At 44.8% G+C, this 12,540-nt stretch overlaps 1 protein-coding gene across 1 annotated transcript in view; it reads right to left on the reverse strand.

The window, feature by feature from the left end:
• FAM83B (family with sequence similarity 83 member B) overlaps window positions 1-5,964 on the reverse strand; it is a 430,667-nt gene extending 424,703 nt beyond the window's left edge. The window contains exon 1 of the mRNA XM_069606140.1: window positions 5,839-5,964. The gene's annotated coding sequence lies outside the window, so the exon portion shown is untranslated. The remainder of the gene's footprint in view (window positions 1-5,838) is intronic.
• Window positions 5,965-12,540: the final 6,576 nt, after the last annotated feature.

The raw sequence follows: 12,540 nt of genomic DNA on the forward strand, positions 1-12,540 counted from the left end.
GAACTTGCCATCTTTGTTTCAAGGACATGGAAACATTGCATTATTTGATTGTTGATGGTTATTGTTTAGCACATTGTGGAAGTGAGATCTTTGGAAAGTTTACATCAGTTTATGGAAACAAACAAGAAGAGAAACTATGCCATACCATTTTATGCAATCCTTATGCTGATATTTTAATTGCTGGGCACAGATTTTTAAAGCTAATGTTTTTGTAAGATTGTTAATAGGTTTTTTCTAGGTAATATGATTTTGATTTTGAGGTTTTTATAATAAGGAATAGCTACGTTTTAAGATGATTTTATTTTATTTTTTCTCACTAACCTTATTTATTTCCTAAAAGATATAATGAAGCGTTTGTATATTTGCTGCTAAAGAAACGTGATTAGTATGATATGGGAGAATTGTTTGTGTAAAAAATGTAATTCATTGAATGTATTTTATGAATGCATGATTGTAAATGTTTTTAGAATGTGTTTATTCTGTGAAAGTTTATTTATAAACTGTAACACACAATAAATAAAGATAAATAAAAACATTACTAAAATGATAAAAATATAAATTCCTGTTACACCTTTCTTATATTGTCTACCAAAGGTCCATAAGAGCCCGGTCTCTCCACCGGGTAGACATATTCTGCCTGATTCATGGAATTATTTGCTTGAAAAGCGATTTGCGCGCCTTTCTCCCCGAAAATCCCCATACTTCATACAGGGATTTTCGAGCAGAAAGGTGCACAAATCTGCGTTTTTCACGCTAATAATTCCATGAATCAGGCAGTTTGTGTCTTCCATGAATAGTTTCCTCAAATTGACTTCCAAATGTGTAGATGTGTTTTTACAACCTTTTGTCAAGAGTCTTAACTCTTATCATCTAGACACTTCAGATTTATTGAACAAACTACAGAATATTAATTGGGAATCTAGCTATTTGTTAGTGTCCATGGATGTAGTCTTGCTATATACCAGCATTAAACATGAATTTGATGTGTAAGCTTGTAAATACTTTCTAGATTCCAAGTCAATTAGCTACAAACAACAAAACCAGATAGTTCTCACTATGATTACATTTTGTCTTGAACACCATATCTTTCTATTTGCAAATAAATTCTATAGACACAGGTTCAGAACAGCAATGGGTTCCTGCATGGCACTAACCAATGACAACTTGTATATGGGCTGGTAGGAACAGACAATGGCATAGAGTGATCGCTATGACCACTTTTTAGATAACATTTTGGTATGTATTGATTTATGAATTATCTATTTTTAATCTGGAATGGATCAGCTGAATTACTGCAAGCGTTTTTTGATGCTCATAATGATAATCTGGTGAATTTGAAGTTAACCAGTAATAGCAGTCATAGTGAATTGATATTTCTGGATGTTAAATTTAATATCACTGATAACACCTTGATATCATCCCTTTACAGAAGGTTTGCAGCTTGTCATTCATTGCTTCATGCCAAAAGCCATAATCCAGGCCTCTCATTAATAGCATTCCATATGGTGAATTTTTAAGAGCCAAATGGAATTGCTCAAGAGAACAAAACTATAATGAAGAGGCTAGAGAAATAGGAAGCCATTTTTTAACCAGCGTCATACCCATGGAATTGTGAGCATGGCATTTGAAAAGGCTAAAACAAGGAAAAGAGCTGATCTTCTTAGCATTGAACACAAGAAAATAATGAAAATTAATATAAGGTACATCACAAGGTTCAGAAATCAAGCAAAATCTATCAGATCCATCTTTATGAAATATTGGCATCTGAAGGATACTTTATGGTCATCTTCACAGATTACTTTTTCTAAAGTCCCCATCTCTAAAAGATCTGTTGTCTCTCAGGTTACCTGACACTAATATTTGTAAAGAAAACTGGCTTATAAAAACACAAAGGAGAAATGGTTTTTATACATGTAATAACTGCAAGGTGTGTAAAAATGCCTTTACATGTAATCAGGTAATTATTTTTATTTTGATGATGGGAAAGTGTGGAAGGTCAAACAGAGAATAACATGTACTACTAAATGTGTGGTATATGTTGTACAATGTACGTGGGGACTCAATTACATTGGATTCACGATTGGACCACTAACATTGGGCATTTTGCAACATTAATGAGCTATAACAAATGCTGATATTAGTTAGTCTTTGACCGCACACTTCATGCAGAAACATGATAAAGATGTCAACTGTATGAAATTTGCAGGTATTTTACACGTTCCAAAACATTTGAGAAAGGGGGGCAGAGAGTTAGAACGATGCCAATTGGAGTCTAAGCTGATAGTGTTAATGGGGAGTTTACAACCTGATGGCTTAAATGGTGATGAAGAATTGTATGTATTCATCAATTAAGCCAATGTGGGCTCAAAGTATGAATTTGGTGTTTGGCCACTTGGCCTTAATCATAGTTGTGTATTTTATTACATTCGTTTAGATGGAAACGTAGATCTGTATGCACTTTAGAATTGAACAAATGAATGATTAATCACGGCTTGAGTGTTTGGCCACTTGGCCTCAATTTACTGACAAGAATTTTATTTGTTAAACAAGTGGCATTCCCTCTCTATTTTCTCGCCAGCAGACTCATAGGTTATTGCTGCTGAGTTTGTTTTACAATATGTGTATATATTTACCCAGTTTGTTACTTTTTATGCACTTTCACTTTTGCATTGATATTTGATGGTACTGTATTAGGATTTGTCACTGTTTGATAATAAAATGTTACATGCACTCTTTCGTAGCACTTTCCATGTAGCTATGTACAGTTTCTTTAAATTGAAAAATGTGTTGTCAATACCACTCCAATATGGTGGTGGTTTAAACCAAAGGCAAATGTATATTGTGTAACAGTCACATGACTTTTACTGCAAAAAGGAAGTGATGTAATCTTATTGTTGATATAGGAACAAAGCAAACTAGAACATGTTATACTAGCCTGAGGAAGTCCCCGAGAGGGATGGAACGTGTGACATATTTAAACCCTCAAGGTTGATTTTTTGTTCTTTCTGCCTCTGTCTGAACTTAGAGGATTTTAGTCAGATTCTTGCCGTTGTGATTAGTACCTGCCTCTTGTGGTACCAGGAAAACTGGCAGGTGGACATTTTGGTGATGTCTGCTCTTTTGGTTGCAATTCATTTTAAATATGGATACATTTAGCTGCACTCAAATTCGTGAGTCTCTTGCAGTGCGCTATAAACCTTTTCAACAGGGAGTTGAGCAATATGCCACTTTTTTGTGACGTACCTTGTCACTATTTGGTTCAATCTAGAGATTGGATGTTTTAGGATTACTAGACGATGACGCAAAGGTTTCTAAATAATGCCAGCGCATCAGAAAATAGGTCGCACTCTAACGGCATAGAATGTGTCACTGTATGATTTGTTGTTCTCCTAAAGGAGCACATAATCTCATTAAGGAATTCATGTTTCTACCCTTGACCATCCCGATCAATGATAATCTATTATTATTGAACGTTTGGATATGTTGATTCCACAGTGCAGCTATTACACTGACCAAGTGTTGACCCCATCAGCACATCAAATATTGAAATCCAGTTGGAATTTTCAGAATGGCAAGGAATAAGAAAATAAGCTCTACTCACTGCATGTGTGCATGCATGGCTGGAATGTACAAAGTGTAAACCCAGCTGGGAAGTGACAGAGTGGTGTACACAGGAGGCACAGAATGGGGCTTGCAGGTAAGGTGCAGGGGCAGATGGAATGGCCCCTGCTATCTTCTGAGTATATACTTTTCCTACATGTATATCTTCAATATCATGGTAAACATATACAGATGTTCCTATTAGGTGTTCACGAGCAGATACCAAACTTGAGCCAAACATTTTAACAAGTGAGATTCGTATACTCTTCTAAATTCTAGCTATTTTTTTTTTTTACTTGCTCCTACCTATTTCTGAATTCCATTGGGTTGCTAAAACATATCAAGCAAAACAGGTTCATTGTACATCACAAGACGTACTAACTTTTTTTTTTTTAAATGATTTAATTATTAGGTTGAGTAAATGATAGCAACTAAGATACACCAGGTGTGTTACCCTACTGAACAAAAAGGAGACACTCTGTATGTTAGTCGTGGCACACGAACATGCAGCTGGATGGAATTAATTTGCTTTTCAACTTGTGTAGATTTTTTTAAAAAAATGTATGTTTGCAGTTTTCCCGTAGCTGGTATTTTGCTACAATCTCTGCGTTCTCATCAATCCCCTTGTGCGTGAAGCCGCACAGATCACTTCTGAACATTCAGCTGTGTTGGCAGGCATTATCTTAAATCAGATAAGGCCCAGAGACTCCCACACAGCCATGCAACATCTGCATACGTGAGCAAATATTTCAGAAGATTCAAACAATGTGCATTCCTTTTTTTAAAGCGGTGGCAGGATGCTGTGAGCATGGCATTCCACCCACACCAGGGTTTATGGAAGGAATGCTAGTGAATTGGAGGGATTGGGCATTGCAGACAGTGTTCTACGTAAGAAGCTGAAGCCCGAGATGGACACTCTTGCAAGATAACTTTACCCCACTATCCTTTGCTCTGGCATGCATGCACAGGGCCGTATGCACCGGCTGATTGAGGATTCATGGCTTGTGCTGCCACCGGCAGCTTCTAGAACCAAGTTAAAGCATGAGGCGCAGGGGTGTGTGCTTTGTTGAGATCACCAGAAATCAGACTGTGTGCTTTGTTGATATTACCAGGCATTAATGGTCCCTGCCATAAGGCTATTAGCACATGCAATTGAGCAAATAAAAAGGAAAGGGAGTTTACAGTGGGAGACACACAGCAGATACAAGTAACTGGTAATGTTCACGTAATGCATATGGAACTAGTAACAATACACTATACACATCTGTGTGTTAATGTGTGGCATTGAACTGCACACGTCCCTCGCTGCAGTTAAACAGCAGAGGACAATTGTTGGCGTGCTGCTTGTGGTCAGCATGTCTGGAATGAGGTCCATTACAGAGCTGATGGACTGCATGCCAATGTGCCAAGATAGACTGAAACACTGACACGCAATCTGTGCCCATGCAGTGCTGTCCTTTTTGAAGTGCACGTGGCAGGTAACGTCCTTGATTTGTTGAGAGCAGCATCTGAAAGCGCATTCCTCGTTCTGCTGTGGGAGTCTCCCATTCAGTTGCGTACACGGCCATACACATCTGAAGCATTATCACTTTTGTCAGCGCCCTCCTTTCGACCAGGCACACGCATGTACAGTGTGCTTTCTAGCTTCCAGGCATACAGACTGTTCACTAGGGTAGAATTTACAAGCATCCATTAGGACTGGAAGAGGAGAACACCTCCAGAATTCAATCTGAACTCGAATTGACTACTAAGTGGAGGTGTTTTCTTAGACGTCGTTTGTCTCCGCGCCTTTTGTGCTTTGCACCATTTACCGGTTGTTGCACATTTTTGCTTATCACTCACAACAGAACGTACAAGCGGTAAACCTGTTTTTTAAAAGTTAACGCAGAAAACGAATGTGACGTATTTTGATCTTCAAGGTTTCTGTACGTAAAAGTGCAATTATTTCTTTCGGTTTAGTTACTTTACAGTTTTGGCAACACTTGTAATTTAAAATCGCGCCTAAACTCCACAGGATGGAAGAACAATACAGATTGCGTGCACGCTGCTTTTCTCTGAAGAGACCTTGGAAACGCACCAACTGCAAATAAACTGGCCTTTGTGAGGCACGGACATACGATTCAACAGAGCGGGAAAGAAAAGAGCTAACTGGGAAGATGCCCAGAAAACCAGTGAAAAGTACCACAAATCAATGCTCGAAAAAACAAACCGAAAGTTAACAGCGAGCAGCGTACTTACTCGGCGCAACCTGTATGGGGAACTCTTCGGAACTAGCTCAAGGAGGGATTACTTTCCCAGCGCTGGTCTGTGGGGAGCAGCGTCAGCCAATCTGTGAGCGCGCCTGGAGAAAAGAAACAAACGAATACAGGTATTGCATGCCCCTGGTAGGAGGGCTGTCGGCAGATGGGTGTGTAGACGAGTTGCAGCATGTAAATAAATGTCACACGAAACCTTTGGCTGCAAAATCGTCTGGGCTGAACCTGTTTCAACAGTGGCCCAGCCCTTCCGGAACAAAGTACTTACTCATCGCCCTCTGCCAGACATTCTATTGGTGCGCCGCGCATTCAAAGGCGAAAAGTGTTTATGACCTGACAGGTTAAAAAAAAAATTAAATAAAAGAAAATAGGTGGCTTTGTACAAGGTCGGTGCTCTGCACAACCTCACTTGCGTGTGCAGTGACAGCGTGTGCTCCAGGCAACGCTGGTAATAAAAAGCTAAACTGGGCCGTGGAAGCCGTCGAACGAGTCCAGGTAATTTTCGGAAAGGTTAGAACACTGCACAGTGTCTCCTCTCCTCTTCAAAGCGAGCCTCAGTGATGATGGGGCTTTTGGGGAGCAGGGGTGTTCTGGGGGTGTTCCTGGATGCCATATCCAAAGCTATATATATTGACATGTGTCCATAGTCCAGTGGATGTGAGGGGCAATGTCGAACCTTTGAGTCATCAGAGAAGAGAACTAACTCAGCATAGTTGAATCTATGTGTTTTCTTAGTAGTGGTGGAAGGTCCATAAAACAATAGTGAATATCGTGTAACTTTTGGAAGCTGCGACCTGTCGACATATGATTTGTCATTTTGTAATGTTCACACATGTCCGCATTGGGTGGGATGGTGTGGCACACCTTTTTTGTTTGATATTCAATTCATGAATACACATATGGGGGCATATGACACACAACGTTGTCATGGTGCAGATGCAACTGTGTGCTGTGTTTGCATCCCAGTAAAAATTGATAATGTGGAAAAATACGTATTTTATTTCCAAGCATTATTGAACATGAGAAACGTGCTGTCTAAATTCCACCCCGCCTGTGGCAAGTTTATGTGACAGCGACTTCACTGTGTATCACATCTGCAAGGCATGGCCCCTGCAGACACTAACTCTCATAAACGTGAGAATTCGCGTGTGCAGTGCCAGCAATTAGACACATGCCTGAGATGTTGACCAGGGGTCACCTTTTAGAACGTGGCAGGAGAGCGTGGCAGGAGATTCCGCCCGTTTCCCGGGCGACAGCGCTCTTTTCCATGACAGAACGGGGCAACCTGCTTGTAACACACCTGTTTTCGTGTATAGGTAGGTCTCCGCCTTTTTCCACGCCCTTTTTGAGTTGTGCAACGCATGGGTGCTAACGTTGCTCTCATGCATTGGGAAGGGTGAATCCCGTCTTTGCCCGGGAGTCACTCCGTATACACGCATGTCTTTTTTTTTTTGGTGAGATCGGAGGGAGGTCACCAAAAATAATTGTATTCAATAGGTGGCTCAGCATTAAACAGATTAGAAACCATTGAGATAGCAGGAGCCTAGTCCCAGTCAGCTGCCCAGTGATGCACGCCCAGCTGTGCCATGGTGAAGCCTCTGTTATAGGGTTGGCCATTTTCTAACTTCAAGTGTCCTGTCTAAGTTGGGGCGTGGGTTGAAGAATGTTGCCATTAAGAGGCCCTTTTGTCTACCCTGCCTAGCACATATATGATTATATATATAAATGATGCATGTATATGTCCTTTTGTTAGGGGAGCAAACGTCTCCTGGGCATATAATCGAGTGCAAAGGTCAAGGCTCTGTTACTCTATTGGTCAATGTGTTGAAATTCGGGCTACTGTGTAATTTGAGGCATGCTGGCTTTTTAGACGGCGGCCTATAAGAGCAACATGATGTCTGAACTCAAAACAAATACCTCTCTGGGGTTATTTTTCGGAAACATTCTAGGTTCGAGCATGTTTAAAGCATTTGTTTACCTCTCTACATCCATGGCTTCCAGAATGGCTGCACATGCAGAGAAAACTGTCTCAGAGCACCAGGGAGGGGTTTGGAGGGGAGAGGGGTACATGGGCATGAGGGGATCGAGGGGAATGTGGGGGTAGGGGGTGGGGTGAGTCGTAGAGGGGTGAAAATCACATTCACTGCGAGGACGTACTGCCTCAACGCTGAAGACCCCAATTCAAAAAATATCCCCTCATGCACTGACAATTATGATTTTTGGGCAACAAATCAAATACGCGCGCTGCTGTTTTAATGATTTGTAGTAGGTTTTGAGCCATTGTTCTTTTCTTAGCCTCGTGACTCCCCAGTAACTCAAATATATAAATAACTGACACAGTTCCTAACAAGCACTGCCAATAATGGCACCGTATGCCCTGCATTCTCAGCATATTGTAAGGTGCAACCTAAATGTTCAGCTGATGCCATCACATGCCATGTGCAGCCTCAATTGTTTCAATAATGTGCAACACTTCCAAATAGATACATCAATACTTATGTAGACATGCAGGGAATTTCGGAGGAAGATGTGAGGTCATCCATTTTAGGAAAATGGTTGCTTTTCTATCTAGCAATTCCTCCGCTGCAGCCCAACGCTCACTTTTGAATTCTGTGAAATAAATGTAGTATTCAGGCAATGGGCCAGCAAGAGTGGATAACATTGATAAGACACAATGACAACGTGAAAGAAACACGTTTGGTAGTATGGAATATATACATTTAATAAAGCATTATCATATAGAATATATGCATGAATAGAGAAAAGGGGAGGGAAGCTGTGCAGGGAGGGGAGTTCCATCTGACAACTTAAGTGATCTTTCAAGTGCCCTTAATGTGCTGGTTTCAAGCCCTAAATAGTGGGGTGGACTCAGTGTAGGGGTAAGGGGTTCCACTAGTGGGGTGCAAGAGGGTGGAAGGACACACGGGAAAGGGAGCACAAGAAGGGTGCAATGCCTATAGGTTGATTAGGGCATTTGATCACAGAGTACTTGGAGTTGTGCAGTGAGAAAATTGCTCAGCTTGGCCAGGGGGATCCCATGGATTTGAGGAACCAGAAGGAGGATTTAAATAGGGACTGATTGCCCAATGATAGCCATCAGCCACAGAGGAGGAGTACAGAGGAGGGTTAAGATCTCTGAATTTCCCTTGAGGGTCCAGACAAGAAAGAATCTCAGAGTAAACAGAGAGTCTCACAGGAGGATGAAGCAGAAATATGGGGCCTCATTACACGGTAGGCGGTAGGGACATACCGTTACCGGTAAGGGATTACCGGTATCGGTAAATCCCCTCCCCAATCACGAACCGGACATACCGCTATTAGCGGCACCGCAAAGTACGGTGGCACTATTAGCGGCAAGTCCGTCAGCGCGCGGCCCCTCAGACCGGAAATAGCGGCATTGCGCTAATATCACAGCATCACGAGCCATGCGTACATGGCAATACCGGCATGTAGTAGACCCAAAGAACCCTTACCGGCAAGGCGCTAATACCGGCATCGCGAACCACACGTTAAAAGAGCACAGCAGAGTTCCCACCTGCCACAGGTGGACAAAATCAGCACAGGTGGAGGCAATGGAGACTGGCAGCACAAAAGAGCACACCACACCCCTCCCCACACCCATTCCCACACCAAGATGGATGCAATACTAGCAGCATTACATGGGCTAGAGGACATGATTGCAGTGCAGCAGCTACAACAACAGGCAGCACAGAGGAGACGCAGGAGGAGGAGGAGGAGGGCAAGACAGGCGCAGCAAGCACCACCAGTGCACCTAGTGATACCACAGAGGCAGCCACCAATTCCCAGGATCAGAGCCAGTCCAGTCAACCTAACCCCTGAGCAGATACACACCCTGTACCGTCTGGACTGGGATACCATCACCACCATAGTAGACATGATATACAACGACATTGTGAGTCTCATTGACATCCGTACTGCCATCCCCCCTCTACTGAAGGTAGTAACAGTGCTCCACTTCTTGGCCACAGGCACCTACCAGCATACGGTAGGTCAGATGCATGGCATATCACAACCAGTATTCTCACGCACACTGAACCAGGTGCTCGATGCCCTCCTGCAGCACACAAGTCAACACATATACATGCCACGGACTGCCCAGGAGATCTCCAACACCAAATTTGGCTTCCATTCACTGGCAGGCATCCCAAGTTGCATCGGGGCCATCGACTGTACCCATGTAGAACTGGTGGTCCCACATGCCAATGAGGTAGTGTACCGTAACAGAAAGCAATACCACTCCATCAACGTCCAAATGGTATGTGACTCCAATAAGATCATCACACATTGCTGTGCCCGATATCCCGGTTCAACCCATGATGCAATGGTCCTGCGGAACTCGACAATACCACGATACATGGAGCGACATGCTGGACAACGTTCGTGGCTACTTGGTGAGTAGCAGGCCGACCACATGTCAGTGTGATGTGGATTGTGAGTGGGGGGGGAGATGCATACTCCAACTGGGCGTGAATGGGGGGGGGGATGCATACTCCAACTGGGCGTGAATGGGGGGGAGGGGGGGAGATGCATACTCCAACTGGCCGTGAATGAGGGGGGGGATGCATACTCCAACTGGCCGTGAATGGGGGGGGGAGATGCATACTCCAACTGGGCGTGAACTGGTGTCATGAGAAGAATGGACATACATATTTGCATCACTGTACAGTGAGGCAGCCCACAATGGACCAGAGAGAAAACCACATGCTGGAAGTGAGTGCCACGGCAAACATATCAATCCATTACGCCAAACAGGCCATTCCAAACAACATGCACACCGCACAACACACCATTCCCCCCATTACACAAATCAGCAACATGCATATCAAAATCACAACTGAAATGTACGCTGAACAACATCAGAAATGGTCCGCGCACATGAGTGCATACAAATGGATCCCCTGTAGCCATTGTGGTGAGGCACACCCGTACCCCACCACAGAATTGCCATCAAACAGCATGGGGACATCAACTAAGGAATGGCAGTGTACTAGCAGTGTGGCACTAACGTTGCCAGGGCCAGGAAACACAAATCACTTAAACTCTGGCGGGACATGGCAATCCCTGCTGTATGCATGCATGGTGCATGTCCACTTGCAAGGACCACCTCACCTTCCCACATTGCAGTTACCCTGATTGCCATGCATGCTTGGATCAGTGGATGTCGTTGAATATGCAGTGTTTGTTTGTGTGATATGTGCACGCTCCACATTATGTAGACACTTACACATACCCATTGTTGCACCCATGCAGGTGATGCAGGTTATCCCCTGAAGAGGTGGCTCCTTACCCCTGTGCGGAACCCACAGAACAGGCACGAAGAGGACTACAATCATGCACACACCCGTACCCGCTTGGTGATCGAGCAGACATTCGACCTATTGAAGGAACGCTTCCGGTGCCTCAGCAGGTCGGGCGGGGCACTCCTGTACGGGCATGAGAAGGTGGCCAAGATCACCATGGCATGTGTCATGCTTCACAATATGTGTATCAGACGGAATGTGCCAATGCCCCCTGACATAGAACTGCGACCACCGTCTGAGGATGATGACGGGGATGAGGATGGAGGAGAGGGGGCTGCAGGTCATGCAGGTGGCGATGCCCATGAGGGACGTGCTGTGCGGCAGCACCTGATAGACCATTGTTTCTGATGCACATGGATTAGGAGGGTGCAATTGGTGTTCAGCTCAGGGCTCGGGGTGTATGGAGGACATAAACACAGTGCACCCTTCAACAATAAAGCACACATACACAATGATCAATGTCCAGTCATGTGATTATCCATGCCATTACGTGTGTATTGAGCATTATGACATTCAAACGTGCATGTACCCTCCACCCCAACAACCCTCACCCCCCTCCCCCCACAACTCCCCCAAACACCCTCACCCCCATCCCCCCCTCCCCCCACAACTCCCCCAAACACCCTCACCCCCCTCCCCCCACAACTCCCCCAAACACCCTCACCCCCCTCCCCCCACAACTCCACCGAACACCCTCACCCCCCTCCCCCCACAACTCCCCCAAACACCCTCACCCCCCTCCCCCCACAACTCTACCGAACACCCTCCCCCCCCTCCCCCCACAACTCCACCGAACACCCTCACCCCCCTCCCCCCACAACTCCACCAAACATGGTGTGCACATCAGTGCTGCATTAGTTCCCAAGTGTCAACAGGGACAGGCTGGCCCTATTTCCCTCCTCCACTACCACCATTGGGGGGTTGTGAGTCTGACCGCCGCAAGGACCGGCTGGACCTGCGCAGGATGGTTGTCTGGTCGGAGCTAGTAGACGAGGGGGTGGCTGGTTGATCTGCTGCCTGTGAGTGACGCATGCTCTCCATCGCCTCAGCAATGCGCGTTAGGACCTGCCTCACAGCGGCCATCTCGTCACATAGGCGCGTCGTGTTGCTGTCCATGGCAGCTTTCATGTCCCTTGACAACACCCGGATCTCCTCCCTGGTCGAGGCAGCCTCGCTCACTTGCCGGGCAACCAGGGCATTGAGCTCCTCCTGGCGCTGGCGTATCAGGCTCATGGTGTCGTCTGCGGCCCTGCCCCTGTTACTCCTCGGCGCAGCTTGCTGCATGTGGCCGACATCAGGTGAGCTCGCCACGGGACTGAATGACCCATCCATTGCATCTCCGGCATGCACCTCATGGATGCTGC

Source organism: Ambystoma mexicanum, chromosome 4p (genome assembly GCF_040938575.1).
Source record: "Ambystoma mexicanum isolate Mex_15411 chromosome 4p, UKY_AmexF1_1, whole genome shotgun sequence".
In the NCBI taxonomy this organism is placed as follows: domain Eukaryota; kingdom Metazoa; phylum Chordata; class Amphibia; order Caudata; family Ambystomatidae; genus Ambystoma; species Ambystoma mexicanum.